This window comes from Macaca mulatta, chromosome 1, assembly GCF_049350105.2.
Source record: "Macaca mulatta isolate MMU2019108-1 chromosome 1, T2T-MMU8v2.0, whole genome shotgun sequence".
NCBI lineage: Eukaryota > Metazoa > Chordata > Mammalia > Primates > Cercopithecidae > Macaca > Macaca mulatta.
In genome coordinates this window covers 199,094,396-199,114,503 of record NC_133406.1, presented here as the reverse complement: position 1 = coordinate 199,114,503, position 20,108 = coordinate 199,094,396, and the positions used below count along the sequence as shown (strand labels likewise).

At 51.2% G+C, this 20,108-nt stretch overlaps 1 protein-coding gene across 6 annotated transcripts in view; it reads right to left on the bottom strand.

Moving 5' to 3' along the window:
• Positions 1 to 20,108, bottom strand: part of HIVEP3 (HIVEP zinc finger 3) — a 537,183-nt gene that overhangs the window by 145,815 nt on the left and 371,260 nt on the right. For 2 of the 6 annotated variants that reach the window (XM_077961637.1, XM_077961654.1), the window contains exon 1: positions 9,732 to 9,862. The exons of the other annotated variants lie outside the window; for them this stretch is intronic. The gene's annotated coding sequence lies outside the window, so the exon portion shown is untranslated. Of the gene's footprint in view, positions 1 to 9,731; positions 9,863 to 20,108 lie in introns of those variants that run through there. 6 annotated transcript variants of the gene reach the window in all.

The window sequence follows — 20,108 nt, the reverse complement described above, 5'->3', positions numbered from 1 at the left end:
AGAGCCTTTAAGAGAGTATTATTCTCATATGCCAGGGAAGGAAACTGAAGTCCAGTTTCTGACGAGAGGTTATCACAGCATGAAATTGGCCCCTAACCCCGACATGCTTGGGGACGTGTCTGGAGGAGTGAGGAGCGGGATTTGGGATGGGGCAGGATTTACGCATGGGGCCGAGGATCAGGGAAAGTGGAAGCTGAGGCAGGGCCCGGGATGGGAAGAGTTTTAAAGAGCAGGCCAGGCAGTCTACAGGACTCACCCCATGAGCAACGTGGAGCGGTGAAAGGCTGGGATCAGGAGTCAGGTGAAGATCGGCCTAGTGAGAAATCATCATCAAATCAGAGGGTGTCCCACCTCACTGGGCATTTCCACGGACCAGGCACACTGACCAGTGAAGAAGCCTGCCCTGCGGGGTAACAAACACACCTGTGTCCATGCAGGTGCTGGCAACTCCGCGTGTGAAAGCTAGGTTTGACAAAAGGGTTTTTGGTCTTTAGCGGCATTTTAAAATAAGGTTATTTTTTAGCTCCTAAACACCAACGTCACATGTGGGTTTCTGGGTTACAAACCCACCATTGATCTGTCACATGAGCTTGGTTACCCTCGTCTCAATAAGCACACACAATACTTCTGCCTCCCATGAGCACTGCACGTAGGGAAGGGAGAAGGATCATTTGCATGCCATTTTTCTTCTGAGGAAAAAAGAAATTAAGCTAACAAAGTGGGAAAAAATGTGAGAAACTGACATGCTGAAACTAACACGCAGAAATAAGTTTTGAGTCACTGTTGATTCACGTTAATTTTTTTAGCTTTGACCTCAGATAACCTTAGCATTTCCCCAAATGTTTTTCTGTGGAACTCTTTTCCAGCTACTCTGTGTGTGTCTAAATGTGTGTGTGTGCGCGTGTGTGTGTATGAAACATATATATACATTTGTTCTCTGATCAATTAATCTTAAAAAATTGCACATAGTACCCACCTCTACACACACACTCACGTTCACAACCCTCACACATACACACTATTTTGCAGATACCCAATGCACTTTTGCATATTAAAGACTGAGAATTCCTACAGGATAAGGATCTTTATTGGCCATTGGACTTTCATTTTCTCCCTGTAACACATTTTTAGACCCCATGACACTTGTGGTCTACAAACACACCATGGGAAAAGCTGGACTGCTTTATTTCATAAGATCAGAGCTTGCTTAAAATAAAGAGCCCAGATATCCTACCCTTTTAAAAAACAGATGGGTTCTAATCAACCCATGATAATGATGGTTTCCTGCCCACCTGGGCATCTTGCGCCTCTCCTAGATTTCAGGGTGACACCAAATGTTCGCAAGCCAAGGCAAGAAACCGTTAGGAGGCCAGGTGTCCCGGACAGGCTGAGCTGTGTGGTTCAGCAGTTGCTGGGTGGGCCTGGATCAATCCCTTGCTCAGTGGCTTTCAGCCCAAGGGTCCCCAGAGACTCACCTAAGCCAACTCACTTGTTTTGTGAATGGAGAATGAGGCACTAAGCCCCTAAATCCCCTGGCCCCTGTTCTCTTTCATCCACTCCATGAGACACCTCTCCCTGGGCCTAAATGTTTTCTACTGTGAAAGAAAATCAGATCACCTTTAAAGCCTTTCCAGCCCTCTGACTCTTCTGACTCTGTTCTCCTTGCACCTACTCCTTCCCAGCTATCAGTCACTGCAATTCATTATATAGATATATGGTCACATGATATAGCTCTACAAGTAAAACCGTGTTTCTGTCTGTTATAGCATCGAGTGAAATTGAGTTGGTGAACCTTCACCAAATACAAAGGGCATACTTGGCATAGGTTAAAATGTAAGTTATACGGTATACATGAAATTCACTTGGGGGCAGTCCCTGGGGGAGACATCTCCAACAGAAAATTCCTCTGCCAGTGTTGTTACAGGCACTGGTTTATAATTTTGCTCCTTCTCACACAGGCAACTCGGGATAGTATGCTCGGGGTGACCAGTAGCAGAGATTTAATTACTTACTGACTCTTTATGGCTTTCCTAAGCAATCCAGAGGAGGACAGCTAGTGGAAGTGTATGTGGATTCATTCATTTATTTTTAAATAAAATGTTCATTTTGGAATAGTTTTAGATTGACAGAAAAGTTGCAAAGATAGAACAGAGACCCCATATATCTTCTACCCAGTTTCCTTTCATGTGAACATCTTACATAACAGGTATATTTGTCAAAACTAAGACATTAACATTGGTACATTACTAGTAACTATTTCACTGGTTTTTTCACTAATGTCCTTTTTCTGTTCCAGAATTCATGCCAGTATAGAACATGGTATTTAGTTGTCATGCCTTATTCATCTGTGGATTTATTATTGTTTTCAAGAAATAGATACCATTCTCTACTGCATGCAAGGGGGTATGCTGGGTACTGTGGTGGATCCCAGCTGCCCTGCAGGGAGAAACACGGTGTCCAGTGGACAGCAAGTCTGGGCTTGAGTGTCCACTCTGCCCCTCATTTCTGATACAGTCCTGGGCTTGTCACCCCACATCTAGAATTCTCAGGTTCCTCAACCGCAGTCTGGAGATAATACCTTCCAGCTTGTGACAGAGCTGAATGAGACGGTCTACATGGAAAGACATTTTGAAGGCTTAAAGCCCTATCCCATGTGGCTCACTATTATTATTATTATTAATGTTGCTGTAACGATTATCATTAAGCAGACTTGATACACTGTTTCCAAAGCAGGACAGCCCAGAGACTGAGCTGTCTGACCGAGCTGACCCTTCCAGCTTCAAATGAGATGTTTCCATAGACCTCCATGTGCCCCATAGAGAAAGGAAATTTTCCTTAGTCTGTTCAGTTCTATAGTTCCTTTACGGCTCCACTCATGGGACATCGTATCAGTGACACCTTCTCTGACCATCCTACAGAAAAGAGCCTCTGAGGCCGGGCCTGGAGGCTCATGCCTGTAATCCCAGCACTTTGGGAGGCCGAGGTGGGCAGATCACTTGAGGTCAGGAGTTCAAGACCAGCCTGGCCAACATGGTGAAACCCTGTCTCTACTAAATATACAAAAAGTAGCCAGGCATGGTGGCGGGTGCCTGTAATCCCAGCTATTTGGGATGCTAAGGTGAGAGAATCACTTGAATCCAGAAGGTTGTAGTGAGCAGGGATTGTGCCATTGCACTCCAGCCTGAGTGACAGAGCGAGACTCCATCTCAAAAAAAAAAAAAAAAAAAAAGAGAGAGAGAAAGTGAGAGAGAAAAGAGCCCCTGAATCCCTCCCCATGGCATTCTCTAACTTCCCACCCTGCTTCATGCTTCTCCACGGCACTGACCCCCATCTGACACATTCCCTATTGCCGTGTTCCTTTGTTCACGACTGGCCTCTCTCCACCAGTTTATGAGCTGCCTGAGAGCCCCAATTGTGGTCTGTTTTGGTCACTGCTGTACCCCAGTGCCTAGAGCAGCCCCTGACATATAGTGAGGGCTCAACAGATGTCTGCTAAATAAATGACTATATGTTTGGTTTTACTCTGTAATCTCTTGCCTCCACCCTGGTAACTTGAAAACAACTCTTTACACCTAAACATACTGTTGAATTCAAATAAGAGCAAAGCTCTTTGGCTCAGAGCCCTTTGGGTCTTCTTTAAGAAAAAAAAATAGGGTAATGCCTTTCTTTTAATTTAATTTAATGTCATTAACGTTTCTTTGCTTGCCCTCTCTCCCATAAGTGGCTCTGCCAATTAGAAACCACAGTCTCTTCCTTGTCCAGAGCCTGTCTGCTGGCTTCCTCACACAATCAATTCCAACAGAGTCCAGGCTAGAAAAAGCTGGTAAAATCCCCACACCCCCACACGCAGCCAGTTCACTTCCTTACTGTATTCACTCAGCACTTGCACATCAAAGGCCTATGGACTTCTCAGAGCAGGAAGAAACCCAGGGGATCCCGCAGGCCAGCCTGCAGCTGAGGACACTGTGGTTCAGACAGGGGAGGGAACTGGCAAATGACACACAGTACTTAGAGGCAGTTCCAGGAACAGAACCCAGGACTCCCAGCTCTGTACCCTGGCCCCGATTCCTTTGTGGGCTGGAACCATCTCCCCATGCACACCTTTCACCAAGGGACACGTACGTGCTTATTACCTGGAGCTCTAATCTGATTGTCTGCCTACCCTGACCATTCCTGGGTATTGGAACTTGGGAACTGATGGGCTGAGGTGACTCTCCAAAGCAGCAATGCACCAGGCAGCAGAGTTAAGAGCCAGACAGAAAGGAAATGGGGGTTGCATTTGTTCAGAGCCAGGTACTTCATATGATCATCTCAACTAACACTCACAGTACCCTGCAATGAAAGCATTATAACTGCATTTCATAAATGAAGAAAATGAAACACAGAGAACTTAGAAATGCAGCAAATTACGCAGTAAGAAAAGGGAGGACCAGCATCAGAATCCAGTTCCTCCTGGTAAGAAAGCCCTTGTTCTCTCTGCCTGACCACTCTATCAGAGATCCTAAGGCCTAGAAAGCACTCCACAGCCTGTTGGGCTGGGTCCCTAAAAACAACAAAATATTCCTCTGGGGAAGTAACCAGAATGATCCCATTCTAGAGATGAGGAAATTGAGACCCAGAGAGGAAATGCAACTTGCACATGGCCATGTGGCTTGTGGGTGGTGGATTTGTTCAACTCTGAGCTTCTTGAGGACACAGGATCTCTCCTAGTGCTTAGCCCAGAGCTGAGCCCCCGGAAGGACCCAATCCACTGTTGAATAAATGAATAAACGACACTAAAGTGAGAAGCACAACCTCCCGAGACTCCCACAAGTTGGGTGTTTACACCCCAATTTCCCCACATGGTGGCCTCAGGAGCAAGAGACCAGGCTGATATAGGTGAGTACAAGCCTGAACTCACACTGATATCCAAAGCTCACCTCCTCATCTCTGAGCCCATTGATCTGTCAGAGGCATGGGAAGTGATGCTGGCCCTGGTCCCCATTCAGCCCCTCAGCTCTCCATGGAGCAATGGTTATGCAATGAAGAGGTTTAGGAAGATGGTGGAGCTGGTAATTCTTTCACCCAAAGGCTGATGCTTATGGCATGGAATGTACCTTCCTCCCAAAGGCTGGTGTTTGGGGCAAATTGGTCTATTTTATTGCCCCCTTTAGGAGCAGCTGATTCATTCGCAATACTGCAGTTTTTATTATTCTCATTAATTTTTCATCCTAACAACTGAAACTAGTTATTGTTTATGGTTCACCTACTAAGTGCCAGGCACAAGTATCTAATGAGACATCTGTCACCCTGTAGGTAATTGTGAGCATTCCCACATCACAGATCAGGAAGCTGAGGTGTAGGAGAGGCAAAGCAAATAGGAAAGGCACAGGGCTAGAAAGCGGGAGATGTAAACTCCGGTCTGTGGGACACCATCGCTCATGCTCCTACCATGTGGCCGTTGTAGGTCCAGGACAAGGGGGTCGGAGCCACAGCCAAGGACAGATGGAAATGGGAGGCAGATGGAAGGCCTGCCTGACTTCCTGGGCCTCCTGCTGGCTGGGCTTCTCATCCCAGGCAGAACATCTAGCACCGGGGCACTTCTCCACATGCCCACATGCTGTCCCCAGACTCTCCCCAGACAATCAGGGTGGAACTTATAGCTCTTCTGTTCAAAGCCCTCAGGTGACAGCATCTGGTACCCCTGGTTAAGAACCACTGCTCTCAATTCTCAGACCATTTTCTTACAACTACACCCTTTTCTGGAAGGTTCTAAAATGTTTATTAAGAAATTTGTTAATTGATTTACAAAGAATATCACACCTCAAAACCCCTGAGACCTTCCAATTCTAAGATTCTCCCAAGCAACAATAACTCATTCAGAAATGCATGTGAAGGTTCGTCTTTATTAACCATGACAATTATTCCCAAAGAGCGTGATGTTTATAAAAAGGACTGTGGAGCCCAGAGTCCTAGCTCTGCCGTTTACCAGCTATTTGACCACAGGCAACTCAACTCAACCCAATAGTTATTAAAAGTATGGACCCAGAGCCCTGGGCTGGGAAGACTAGGGACACAGAAGCAGACAAAAAAAGTCATGATCCCTCTTAGCTCTGAGTTCCTCATCTGTAAAACAGGAACCAGCAGTTACCAAGTGCCTACTACATGCTGGGGCCTTGAAGTGCATGTTCTCATTTCACCACACCAACAGCCTTGGGAGGCAGGTTCTCCTGTGATCCTGCTCTGCAGCAGAGGAAGCAGGGGCTCAAGGGGGTGAAGTGGCCTGGGTGAGCCTGCGGCAGTGTGTGGCAGTGTCTGCGCTCTTTCCATCCCATCCCCCGCTTGGCAGATTAGTCCACAGAGTGAACAGGATAATAAGGGAGAGTGCTCTGCAGCCGATCAGGAACCGCACAGATGTATGACATCATGGTTATTAATAATGGAAGCAGCACAACTAATTCACAATCCTTCCAGATGGACCACCTGAGTGGTCTCCTGCAAACCTCCTGCAAACACAGCATCAAATTCTGTAACAGTAGAGCTAAGAGGAGCCTTAGAAGTCTGACCTTCTCCTCATTTACAGGGGTTGGGGATGGACAGATCTAGAGGGCAGCCCCGCCCCACAAAGCCCAGGATGCACTGTTTGGCTTTAGTGATTGAACCAGGAAGATAAGTAGGTCTCAGATCAAACACCAGCAGTTACCCCCTCCAAAGGGTGCTGGCAAGAAAATCAGCAGCGAACTGCAAGTACGGCCTCTTCCTGGTCCCTAGCCCAGCTCCTTTCTTCTACAGGGCCTTTGTACCTGCTGTTCATCTATGACAAATATTCTTTCCCCAAAGCTTTGCAAGGCTGTCACTTCTTCATTACTCAGATCTCAAGATAAATGTCAGCTCCTCAGAGAACTCTCTGGGCCCCCACGTGTAGCTTCTCCCATTCCTCCCTGGCATTCTCCATCACACAGCTTTGTTTGAGTTTCTTCAGCGTGTATATGATGACTTAGCTTTATCTGATTCACTAATATTATTTCTCTTCCCACTGGAACGCAAACTCCCTGAAAGAAGGGCTTAAATAGTTTTCACTGCTGTAGTCCCTAGAATGGTGCCCAGGGCCCAGCAGGCACTCAGCAAACATGTTCACCAAACCCCCCTGGATGTTGGCCTGGGTCATGGCCATCCTAGCATCTGGCAGACACTCATTCAATAAATGCTACTGACCCTCTCCTCTATGCCAGGCCCTCTGCTAGATGCTGCAGTCCTTGCCCTCACAGTGCTTTGACATTGATTAAAACAAACAGCACAGGAGAAGCCAGAGCTGTGGCTGTCCAATCACATGCAACTAAGCAATAGCTGGCCAATATCCGCAAGTATGGCAGAAAATGGAAGAAACTGGGAGACATGGAGGAAATGTGGCATTGGGTTGGCCCTGCAAATCACTCCCATGTGCTCATCTTGGGGAGCTGGTGCCAGGCCCCCCTCCACCAGCTCTGGGGACATGGGGACAAGCAGACATCCCCATTACCACAACTACCTCATAGTTGCAGCCTAGAATACAATGGGATGAATGTGTGTGTGAGAGTGTGCGTAGGAGCAGATGTGTAAGTGTGAACAAGTATACAGGATTGCATAAGCCAGAGTGCATGGGAGCAGGTGTGTGTAGAGGAGCAGGGTTGTGTGTGCAAATGAGTGTACACGATGGCATGTGTGAGTGTGTTGGAGTGGGCTGTGGGTGTGTGCACGTGCAGGAACAAACTTGTGTGTAGAAATGGGTGTTTGAGTGTATAAGAGTGCACACACGTGTGTATGTGTGCATGTGTGAGAGATGACTGTCGTACCATTACCGAGCTCTTCACCACAGGCTCCACATCTGGTTGAACTTTACATGCTAAAGTCCCCAAAAAGAATGGCACAGAGTAGGTAACTGATCATCACTTAATTCATTCAACAATAAATCATTTGAATCTTTATGTTTTTTAAACACATTCTGCGAAGTGTCCATACAAAGCAGCAAGACTGGTTCTAGAGGAGAATTGTCAACTTCTGAATGTCATTCAGTGAGGTGAGAGCACTGGATGGGGAGTCACGATGTGGTCCATGCTTTACCACTAACTACTGGGTGATCTTGGGCCACTGTTCAGCTGTGTGACCTCAGATGAGCCTCTTAACTGTTCTGGGCTTCTGCTTACTTTCCATTAAAACAGAGCAATTAGAATTTAGCTCTCAAAGTTTGGTTGCAACTGTACAACACTACATCATCTCTGTGGGTAGCCCCTGAAGCACTGTTTCCTTGGAGAGCAAGCCTACTAACTTGAAAAGGGCCCCAGAGCCAACTAGAAAAAAATGCTGGGCTGGACAAAGTTAAACAGATTCTTTTATTGCAGGACTTCTCAGAGCCTTTCATTTGCCAGTATGGATTGTAATTGGCCAAAAGGGTAATACAGAGCTTGCACAATTTGCCATTCTTACTCTAACAGGGAAACCTTTACTGGTGGAACAGCTTTCAGAACTAACAATCCACCGAACACACTGGGAAAATCTGCTACTAGGCACACAGGACACTTCTTAGTGACCCCTTTTTTGCAGATGATGGAACAGAAAGCGTGTTCTAAGTCACAGAGCAAAGCCATGACAACTACCAGCCCAGAAATCATCCAAACCACAGTTACTGGCACGTGCACAAGGCTTTACATCTACAAAACAATTTTTACTTACGTGATCTCAATCTTTCCTAAAAACATACCTCTGAGGACACTCATTCCATTTTTGATAAAACACAGCCTGAAAGAGATGAAGGAGTCTGCCCAGAGTCACTAAGGGATAGACCCATAATTTGGCTCTAACAGTTTCCCCTACGTCCTTGATGAAACATCAGTCAATACATTATATTTTTATAGATAAACAACTGTGGTCACTATGCAGAGATCCCTGCAAGATGCTAAGGCTGATGCCATCTGCACCTGTTTTGCAGCCACCACCACTTCTGTCTGAAGCCCAAGCACCCTGCTCTGATTAAGGGGGGTTGCGGAGGGTGCTCTCTCAGAAATGCCCCTGGAGTAGAAGCCGCTCTGGAAACACCCAGGCAGTGAGGTGGGAGTAGCTCTCTCCCAGTCGCCACACCCTCCTGACCATGCCAGGTACAACCCGATAGGATGTACCCCCAGTGCCAGGTGTCATTATGCCGGGAGGAGGGGCTCCTCGGGAAGATCCAGAGCAATGCTAGTTTAACTCACTCCCAATGAGCCCCGAGGAGCCCTAGGCTGGTGGGCTCTGACAGACTGAAACTGCATGGCCTGGGGGGAAGCTAGGGCTGCCAAACCCATTCAGCAGCTCCCGCCGGGTGTGCCGTGTCCCACGATGTGCGAGGGTGCGAGGGGTGAGCGCTGCGCCAGGGTGAGAATCTGCACTGGACACAGGAGGCTGTACACGCCAACGGCCGTGCCAGGCGCAAGTGTGCCAGAGAAGTATGTGAACGCGGGAACGCTTGTGTCGCCCTAGGGTGGTGACAGAAGTAGTGTCTGGGAAACGCTGGCTGAGAGCGCGTGCATCAGGCCACCGTAGACTGCGAAGAAGCCGGGGCCCCTCACTCCAAGGGTCCCGAGAGTTGGCACCGACGCACTACTGCACGCGCGCCCGCGCCCAGCCCTCTCCCACCGATGCGGCTCCCTCCGGTCCCTCTGCCGCCCGCTCGGCGATGCCCGTTCCCTGGGCTGTCAGGCCGCGGCGGGGGCGCGGCGCGCGAGGCGCTCGTTGCTTACCTGCGGGCGGCCGCGGCTCCGCTGCTCTGGGCTGGGCTGCGCCGCGCTGGACTGGGCTGCGCTGGGCTGCGCGCCCGGCCTCCGCGCGGCTCGGCAGCGCCCGCGCGCTCGGCTCCGCCCGGCTCGGCTCCGCCCGGCGGTGCCCCGGGCGCTCGCTGGCGGCCCACGCGGCGCGGGGTGGGCGCGGGGCGGGCTGGCGGGCGGGCGCCGGCGGCGGGCGCGGCTCCGGGCCGCCCCGCGGCCGCTTGGAAGCTCCTTATTTGGGCAGTGATGTCAGGGGAAGTCGCAGGGGCCGGACCACCCACTTCTTTCCATTCACTCCCCAGAGTTTCCTGTCGCCGAGCACGGGGACCCCGCCGCTGGCCCGCGGCGCCTCTCCCGCCCGCTTGGCCTCACTGCCGGCCACTCCGGGATGCCCTCGCGGCCGGGGTCGCAGATGGGCCCGGGCGCGGCTGGCGGCTGCCAGGGGAGGGTCTCCTCGCCCGGGGAATCCCTGGCTGCCGGCGGCCGCGGGGAGGGTCTGCGCGCCGGCCTCCTCGGTGACAGGCCGTGTCACTCCGGGCGCCGCCCCTCCCTCCGCGCCCGCCCCGGCTCCCGCGCTGTCTTCTCCTCCTGGGCCCTCTAGGGAAGGCAGTCAGGGAAGCCCCGGTCGCCGCCGCCGGGGCCCTGCCGCTCGGCGCCACGCCTTGGTCGCACCCGGGCCCAGCGGGCGTCCATCGCCGTCCCCAAAGTGTGCGCTCCCCGCCTTCCCCCTGGGTGCCAGCCCGGCTCCGGGTAGCCCGCGCCTCCCCAGGCGGGAATCCGCTTTAATGAGCTCTGGGCGGGGCGGGCCTGCCAGGGCCTCCCTGGGCTCAGACCTGGGGTGGGGGCGGGGGACACCCCGGGGCTTCCCAATGGCTTGACTTTACCAGAAGCTGCTGGATCCCGGGATTTGGGCCTGAGTCACTCTGGTCCTTGCTCTGGCCAGGACCAAGAACACTCGAGCCAGCTCCCAGCCAGGCCCCCACAGGTCTGCGGGAAGGCCAAGATCCTGAGATGTCTCTCTGTGATCTGTTATTTCACTGATGCCCACCAGCGGTTATTCGGCAGAGGTCAGCCCTCTGCCACAGTGGTACCAGGGCTGGCCCTAGGTTTGGCTGACTCCAGAAACAGCCTCAGGAGGAGATAATGGAGCTGGGGGTGGAGGGTGTAGAGTGGGGTTAAGCCAGGACTAGACTGAGGTAAGTTAAGTGCCTAGGATACAGAATGTAACCAACCACTCCCTTTTAGGGTCATGAAAGTTTGAGGTCCCACAGGAGAACTAAGCACTATGCTGACCCAGGTTTCCAGGGGGATCCTTGGAGGCCCCAGGTTTCCTTTGGCTCCAAAGTCATGCCCTCAACTTCTCTAGGCCCAAAGGGCGCATTGGTGGCCTTGGGCATTTGTGTGTCTTCATACAACAGCCTCTGATGGAGCCACCACCCTTCCTCCAAAACCAGAGCAAATAGACTCCTCCCAGACCCCCGGCTTTAATGGAGGGAACTCCCGCTTTCTAAGGGGCACTACACTCCGAGGGGCAGAGAGGAGGAAGCTATGGCTCTAGGGCTTGCAGAGAGTCAAGGCAGGTGTGACTGCAGCTGGACACCGGTCTGCACACGCACGTACACGATTGCAAACCCAGTGACCAGCTGCCAAGCTGCCCAGCTGTTCTGTGGATCACCACCACCCCAGTCTCTCTCAACTTCCATCAGCTCCCAGGGCCCAATCCCAGCTCTAATTGGGTCATCCTCCTTCTGACAAAGCCCCAAAGGGAAGGACCACACTTCCTGATCTGGCATGCAAGGCCCCACGGACCAGCTGCATCTCCCAGAGCTCAGTCCACCCTGCCATTTGCCCAGCCACCACCCCCAACACGCACCACTTTGCACCAATTTCCACTTCTTGAGGTCTTCACACAGGCTTTCCCTTTGAAATGTCTTCTCCACCCCTCCGGCTGTCCTTCATACCCTGAATCCAAGCCTGCCCTTTATACGGGTCCTTCTCTTGAGCAGGGCAACTGGGGTGGGGTGCCCCCTGGGACAGATGCCTGCTCCTCACTCCACTCCTGCCCTGCCCCCACTGTCCTGCTTCCTGTTTTCTGGCTGAAAGCAACTCCAGGCAGAGGAGGTGGGTGCCTTGTTATAATTCATATGCCCTGAGGGGTGACGTTTTATCATTCACACACACAGGCTCAGATGACAGCCTTGCTCCTGCCCTAAATCGAAGGACATCCTCCTCCCCTTTGAGAGGTGGCCTGGCCTCAAGGGACCCTCCCAATGGATTTGGTCACCTTCCATGATGCCACAGGCAACTCAATAGTTCCTCCCTCTACAGACTTGCCCATCACCTCACACTGAAGTCAGTTATTGGGGGCCTCCTCTCCCTCAGACTGGGAGCTTCAGGGAACTTTCCATCTTGATCCTTCTCCCCTCCCAGGACTGATAAGTTTACAAATGTTTAAGTGAATGAATGCTCCTGAGGAGCAAATCCTAAGACAAACTAACCAGAGGAGGGGAAGAATTTACCCAACCCAGAACTGTGGCTGATGTCCTACGGTCTCTGGGTGGGGGCTGGGATGAAAGGCGGGGTTCTCAGCTAGACTGGCTTGAATGCTCAGGAGACTGGGGTGGCTTGGGATTTGTCTCCTTCCTCCTTGCTCTTGACAAACTCCTCTGCAGCCATCAGCAAGCCTGGGATATCCCCCTGCCAACCCCCAAAAACACGGAGTCCTGAGCTGGCCCTAACGAGGTGGAGGGGAAGGATGAAGGAAAATGCAATTTGTCAAGTCCCTTCATTGTACCAGACACAGTCAGACTTGATTCCCCTGAGCCTTCCAAGCCACATGGGCCTTTCCAGCGGTAGTCATTCTCCAGGCCAGGAGTGTCAGCTGGGGAGCCTTCACCTAGCTCCTCCCACAACCATCTGTCCCCACTTCAAGACGCAGCCCCCACCTCAGTTCCGGTGCCAATTCTCACTGGAAGCCAGAAGGTCTTCAGGACTCCAGCCTCAGAGCTCAGAGAAAGAAGGTGGGGGTGGGCAGTCCTGCTTAGAGGCTATCAGCCTGACCTCGACTCTGCTCTGCGAGCCCCCACCTGCGGACAAGGCCCCCACTGCTCTGCAGAAAGGCAGACTTGGGGTGCAGGTCACCTTTCCCACACTGTATCTGAAAGGCAGGTGGTACCAGGTGCCAGTTCCTCCCCATCCCCTGCAAGCAACTGGGCCAGGTCTTGAGAAAGTCCCAGTACTTGGCCCTAGGGGCCTTCCCACATTCCTCCATTCCTCACACATGAATCAGGCACCATCTCTGTGCTGGGAACATATAACACACAAGCCTGTGTTCACGGATGGAGACTGACAGGTAAACAGATATCCCAGTGTAACTCGCTAAATGTTACACTGCTATTTGACAAGGTTGGAGAGGGGCGGACTAGGGGGCATACGAGATGGAAAGATAAGATTCATTCTACCTCTGGAGCTACAATTCAAGAAAACTGTGATCCAGGTGTCCCAGGCTAGAATGCTGAATGCTTGTTTCCATGGAAATGTTACACAGACACACACACACACGCGCGCGCACACACACACACACACGGCCTGGATCTGCTGTAAAGCCAGCATCACACTGTAGAGATTTTACAAGCTAAAAGAGATTAGAGCAGAGGGCAGTGTTGGCATCTGATCTGCCATCTAGAAGACTATCTCTGTGGAGTTTTGTTTCCAGCTTATAACGACAAAATTAGACACACTTCTGGAACCCACTGTTGCCCCCAAGGAGCTAGGGACCACCACAGTGTGTTGGGAGCACTTTTAAGGTGGGGTGGAGCTGAGCAACCAGGCCCTGTGGGCCTTCTGGGTTAATTATATTTAGGTCTTATACTGACTTAGCAACCATCCCCTCTCCATCCTCCATCCCCATTGCTGTGCTTCCTGGACTCAGATGCTTTGGTTGTTTTCCTATTTGGGGTGTGTGTGTGTTTGTGTGTGTGCATGCGCACGTGTGTGGTAGGTGTGCTCGTCATAGACCTGTTGCACATATGAAGCTTCTGTCCTAGGACAGATACTAGAGTTTGCATTTTATGGACATCACCTTCCTGAGGTCCAACCCTCCAGACTCAGTTCCCATCCTTTCTCTCCAGCCTGAGAACCGTGTTTCCAGCTTCCTGACTCAGTCCTTAACCCGATACTGTGGATAACAGCATGGGCCTTGGAGCCACATAGACCTGGGTTCAGACTCCAGCCCCACACTTAGTGTGTCACTTTGGGCATGTTAGTTGATGTCACTGATCTTGACGTTCTCATCTCCAAGGGCTGCTGGGAAGTTTTGACAAGATAGTGCAATAGAACTCTTCAAAGTACACAATAGTAGGTGCTCAGTGAACAGTAGCATTGATTACTGTCCTCCCATGTGGTGACTCAGAATCCTCCTCCTCTTATACTGCTCATCTTCATGGATGTGGGCATCAATCTTCTCAAGCCCGAAGCCAGAAGCCCTTCTCCATGCCTGGTGCCTCAGTTCAGGCCACCATCACCAACAAGTTCCAACAGCCTTCTCCCTAGCGCTGTGCCAAGCTTACCCCTGCAATCCATTCTCCACACAGGTAGAACTCTCTAGCACACATTCAAGTGGATCCCTGTTCAGCGAAACCACCCGATCTATTAGGGCCTTTAACAACAGAGCCTCAGTTTACCAATCCAAACCTCCCTCTCTGTACTCTCCCCATCCACCCTATGCTCCCACCATACAGAATCTCTCACTGTTTCTGAGCCTGCCAGGTGCATTTTGCACATGCAGTTCCCTATAGTTTTCCCCTCACCCATCTACTTGGCTGGCTCCCACTCAGCCTTCCAGGCCAGCTCTGAGGCCGCTTCCCTTGTGAAGGCTTCCCTGGCCCCCAGGTAGTGTTGGCCACTTGCTTCGCCATGAGCCTCCAGCACTTGATACAGACTGTCCTGGCTTGTGTCCCACTGTGAGAGTCATTTCTCATGTGTCTGTTGCCCCCTTAGATTCTGCATCTCTGTGCATGACCAAATCTTAGCTCCAGGAATGTCACAGATATTCAGATCATACTGAACTGTTAACACACGGCTGTTCTGACCATCCTGCCTGGTAACCAGCAACTACAGGAGGCCAGCTGGCCTGAAGCTCATGGAATAGTTTTCCCCAAATGACAAAAGCATCCTCTTTTCCTATACTTCAAACTGAGACTTGGGTCTGGCCTGGGCCCTGGGACTGCCTCATTCTGGCTTTTCACCAGCATTTTGGGGGACTCCCACAGGGCTCAGCAGGCCCCAGGTGGGGAAGGCGGGGCCTTCAGTTCCAGGAAATCAGAAGATTAGTCAAGCCACACTCCCCTGGCAGCTGTGAGAACAGGTTTTCCCCAAGCCAAGGGACTTGCAAGATCATCAATAACAACAAATATTTACTCTGCCCATGGCTTTGTGCCCACCAAGGGAGGTGCATAAGTACAGCATCAACTTCCATGGCTTGGATCAAGACGGATCTGGGTGCATGTCCTGGTCCTGACACTTACTGGCTGCTTAACTCCCCTATACATCAGTTTTCACAGCTGCTAAATGGGGAGAATAAGACATTCCAGGAAAAAAAATTAGAGGATTAAATTAGAGCAGATGAAATTAAAAGAGAAAATGCATTTCAAGTATCAATAACAGAATCAATATGTATTAGTCACTCAATAAAGAAGCTCCCCAAGCCCCCCAACTCAAGCTCTTTGGGGGATAGTATGATGAATAAGACCTAGTCCTTGCCAACAGCTCATGAAGTGAGGGAAGGGGGAAATGAGAATTAAATCAGACCCTATAAACATGAACACAAGGTAAACAGCAACAGGAATGACAAAAAAGAGTTCTGGGAGTAGCAGATGGAGAGAAGAATTCTGAGATGCCCTTATGTTCTTCTTCTCTCCTGAGACTTTCATCCAACCGATTGATATAACCCACGTGGCTAGCCCAGGGCGAAGGGCTGGGCAGGGCAGGGGGTGGGCAGGAAGGAATCCCAAGGCAAGACAAATGAGGCATGAAGGATCCTGTGCTCAGGCAGCTCACAGTCTGGTTCCGGAGAGGCCTTGCACAGTACAGAAAATAACTATGACAACAGTGGATAAAAGCAGTGAATGCTGCCGAAGACATGGGAGAGAGAGATGAATACAGGAGGGGGTGGGGCCTGGTGCAAAGGCTACTTTCAAAAACCTGCATCCACAGCAAAGGACTGTGGAAGTGGCCTCACCCCATCCCTGCTCAGGCTTTGCTCCCACTGCAGCCCTTCTGGCCTCTCAAGGCCAGAGGTAAGAACCCCAATCCTTCAGCCTTCATCCTTGCAATCTTCCCACTTGCAGTCATGCCCAGGAAGGGCGTGGCCTGGGCCAGACAGCTCACTAGTCCATAAACACAATGTGAATATGTAGACTCCACCCTTTCCCCATGCTGTTCCATCTACCTGGCATGCCCTTCCTTCTCCTATCCCCCATCCACCCTTCCCTCCAGCTCCCCTATAAATTCTTCTTGCCTATTTAGTGAACTCATCCTATAAGCTCTCCTTCAAATGTCCTGGTTTTCTTATTTTTTCCTGACTTCCACTCTTAGCAGAATTGAAAGGCCCCTTCTCAATGATGCTCTGGTAATTAGCTTTGTATATACCATCAAAGTATTTCTCACATTATAGTAAAGTATTTGTGTCTGGTGCCCCAGGTTAGGAGAGCACTGGGGTCTATGATTGGTACCTACTAGGTGCTCAATAAACAGGGCACCTGGAAGGCTTTCTCCTGAGGCTTCCCATAGCTGGGGTGGAAAATGGCAGCCTCTGCCATTCTGCCTGGGAGTGCAGAGGAAGCTTCCATGATCCCTCAGGAACTCCAGGCTCTTAGTCCAGTCAGCCATGTGCCTTCCACCCTGAAAACAAGCCCTCTGAGAGCTGCCTTCCCCAGGCTTTTCTGCTGATCTCTTGCAACTTGCTCCTCAAACCCACCCTGAATTCTGACTGGAAGCATGAGAATCCCAGCAAGGATCCTGGGCACCTGCTGTGTCCTATTTAGAAAGCGCTACGTCAGGCAAACTTATAAGCAGAGGCAATGTCCCAAAGGGTGGCAGGGTGGAAGGGTTGAGGGGAGACCTGGGGAGGGGGAGGCAGGCGTGTGAATTTGGTGGCTGGGTCTTGGTTTGAAGGTTAAAGATCAAGAGCAGTCTGGGGGTGGGAGGAGGGTGTGATGGTTAATTTCATGTGCCATCTTGACTGGGCCATGTGGTGCCCAGACATTTGGCCAAACATTATTCCAGGTGTGTCTGTGGAGGTGTTTCTGGGTGAGATGAACATTTGGATCAGTAGACTTAAAGCAGATTACCCTCCCTAACATGGGAGGGCTTCATCCAATCTACTGAAGACCTGAACAGAATGAAAAGGCTGAGGCCAGGAGCGGTGGTTTACGCCTGTAATCCCAGCACTTTGGGAGGCCGAGGTGGGCAGATCGCGAGGTCAGGAGATCGAGACCATCCTGACTAACACGGTGAAATCCTGTCTGTACTAAAAATACAAAAAATTAGCCGGGAGCAGTGGCGGGCACCTGTAGTCCCAGCTGCTTGGGAGACTAAGGCAGGAGAATGGCGTGAACCCGGGAGGCAGAGCTTGCAGTGAGTGGAGATCGCGCCACTGCACTCCAGCCTGGGCAACAGAGCCAGACTCCGTCTCAAAAAAACAAACAAACAAACAAACAAACAAAAAATGAAACATCGGCTTGTCTTGGGTCTCAAGCCTACCCACTTACAGAATGGAACTTAATACCATTGGCTCTCCTGGGCCTCGGGCCTTCAGACTCAGACTGGAAATACACATGGGCTTTCCTGGATCTCCAGCTTGCTGACAGCAGGTCATGGGACTTCTCAGCCCCCATAAGCACATGAGCTAATTATTTACAACAAGTCTCTTCCTGTATCTATATCTACATTCATCTCTATGTCTATCATATTGATTTTGGTTCTCTAGAGAACCCTTATAGATGGCTAAATCAGGACTTCCCCCAGATGCCAGGAGGACCTCTTATTCCTTTTTTGGGGTCTCACATCTCCAACAACTCGGAAGTAACTGAGCATTTCCTTCTTTCTCATAGCTAGCAGAGGCCTCACTCCCTGGGAGGGCCTCTTTGCACAAGCTGTCACTCCTCTGTGGACTCCTAGCACTCAATATGGGTCCTAGCACCCAGTAGGTGCACAGTGATATTGACTGAATAAATGCATACCTCATACTTATTTGGGTAGCCCTTTATGGTTTGGCGCATAATCACACCCACGTCCTCATGGGTGTGATCCCAAGGCTCTGTGAGGGGCAGGGCAGGGACCATCAGCCCCAGTTAATAGATGAGCAAGCAGAGGCCCAGAGAGGACCTAGAAGCAGTTTTCCAGCAGAGGGACCGTATCTCCATGGCATGGGTTTTCTCTGGAGCAGCCATGGCCCACGTTTAGCAAAAACAGGAAGCTGCCCTGAGCCCAGGTGCCTCTGTCCCCCGTGAATTCATGCATTCTGTAACACATGTTCAGCCACTATTGGCTGGGCCCTGTTCTAGGGACTTAGAGTGCATCAGTGAACAAAATGGACAAAAATCTCTGCCCCATGGAGTTTATGTTCTAGGGGAAAGAGACAGAGAGTAAACAAGAAACAGAGTAAGTAAGTAAACTATAGAGCATATTAGCAGAAGGTATGGACTATGGCAACAAGGCAGAACAGAGTAAGGGAACCAGGAATGCAGGGGTGGGAGATGAGTCACAAGTTTAAATAGGGTGGTTAGAGTCAGCCTCATTGAGAAGGTGGCATTTGAGCAGCAACTTGAAAAGGAGAAGAATTAAGCCACGCAGTTACGAGGAAAGGCCTTTATAGGCAAAGGGGCAACCAGTGCAAAGGCCCTGCGTCGGGTATATTACACGGGGCTTGGAAGGCCACCGTGAGAGCTGTGGCTTTCAGAGAGATAAAAGAAGGCCCACACAGAGGCCTCCAACAGATTCTACCCTTCCTGGAGAGTGGGGCCTGCTAAGGCAGACAATAGAGAGCCAGAGGATGCCTGAATGGAGGTGGGAACAGTAGACAAAGAAGAGGTGGGAAGAAATTTTCCCTGATTATCATCCCTTTCTGCTTCAACCAGACACCCCCAAGCAGAGGCAGCTCCTGCGGGGTAGGGGACAGGCCCCTCCCCACCCTGCACCTCCTAAGCCTCCCTCTCAGGGGACTTGTGAGGAGTTAATGCAGTTGAGCCCAGGAAAGCATTACAGGTAGCCTGTAGAATGCTTGGGCTCCAGCTGGCTATCACCATCACTGCCCAGCCTCAACAGGGAGGCAGGGACTTTGCCTTTCCTTTACTACACACTGGCAGATGCAAGAAGCAGATCTGCTCCGAAACCTAGATGAAGTTGCAGTTAGCAGCCTAATTTTAGACTGAGCATCTGCTCTTCCATCCCAGAGATGCAGCTCTGTCTGGGATTTGCTCCTTCTGGAATTGCCGGAGAAACGAATCCTGCTCTATGGGTACAGGCACTGATGGTGTCCAGATCAGAGCTGACCAATAGGTCCCTGCCATGGGGAAGCCCTCAGGAGCTGTGCCACCCTGGCCATCCTGTGTCCTCCTAGCTGAGCTCCCATCTCACACCAACAGCCACAGAGTCCTATAGCTGCCATCTTGGAGTCCCACTCTGCCTTCTCAGAAAGCCACAGGTCCAATGGGGCTCCGCCTCCTGCAGAACAGGGGACCTCCTGGACAGGAGTGACTTTTATCCATCCCCACACCACAGCTCCCAGCACAGATCCCGAAGAGTTCGTCCCAGGGGAGTACGGCTCAGTCAGACCAAGACTAGGAGGGCACAAAGGAAGGGCCAGTTGTTTGCAAATCTTCCCAGGAAGGCTTGTCAGAGGAGATGAGTTTTGAGTTGGATTTTGAAGAGTGGGTAGGTATTTATCAGTGGAAAAGCCATGGAGGCAGCGGAAACAGCTGAAAAGAATATGAAAGTTGGAGAATGGCCTGAAGGGAGGGAGAAGAAAGTGGGGAGACCCTGGTGGGGGCTGGACAGGGGCTGGGTGCAGTTGAGTTGGGCCACAACTCCAGGCTAAGCAGTTGGAGTTGTGTCTGCAGGTGGGAGAGTCTCTGGGGGCCCTTAGGGCATGCATGTGCTCTGACAGCTGGGTGTGGAAGACTCCCAGGTGGGGAGCCCATGACCCTTTCCTCTGGGAGAACCACTTTCCCTGTTGACTTCCTCCATGGTTTGCCAGGTCCTTTGGGGCCCTCCCCACCTCCCTGGCACATGTGGGGCAGGCCCCATGTGCAGAGCACACTGTGGATGCTCAGTGCCCTCCCAGACTCCCACCTG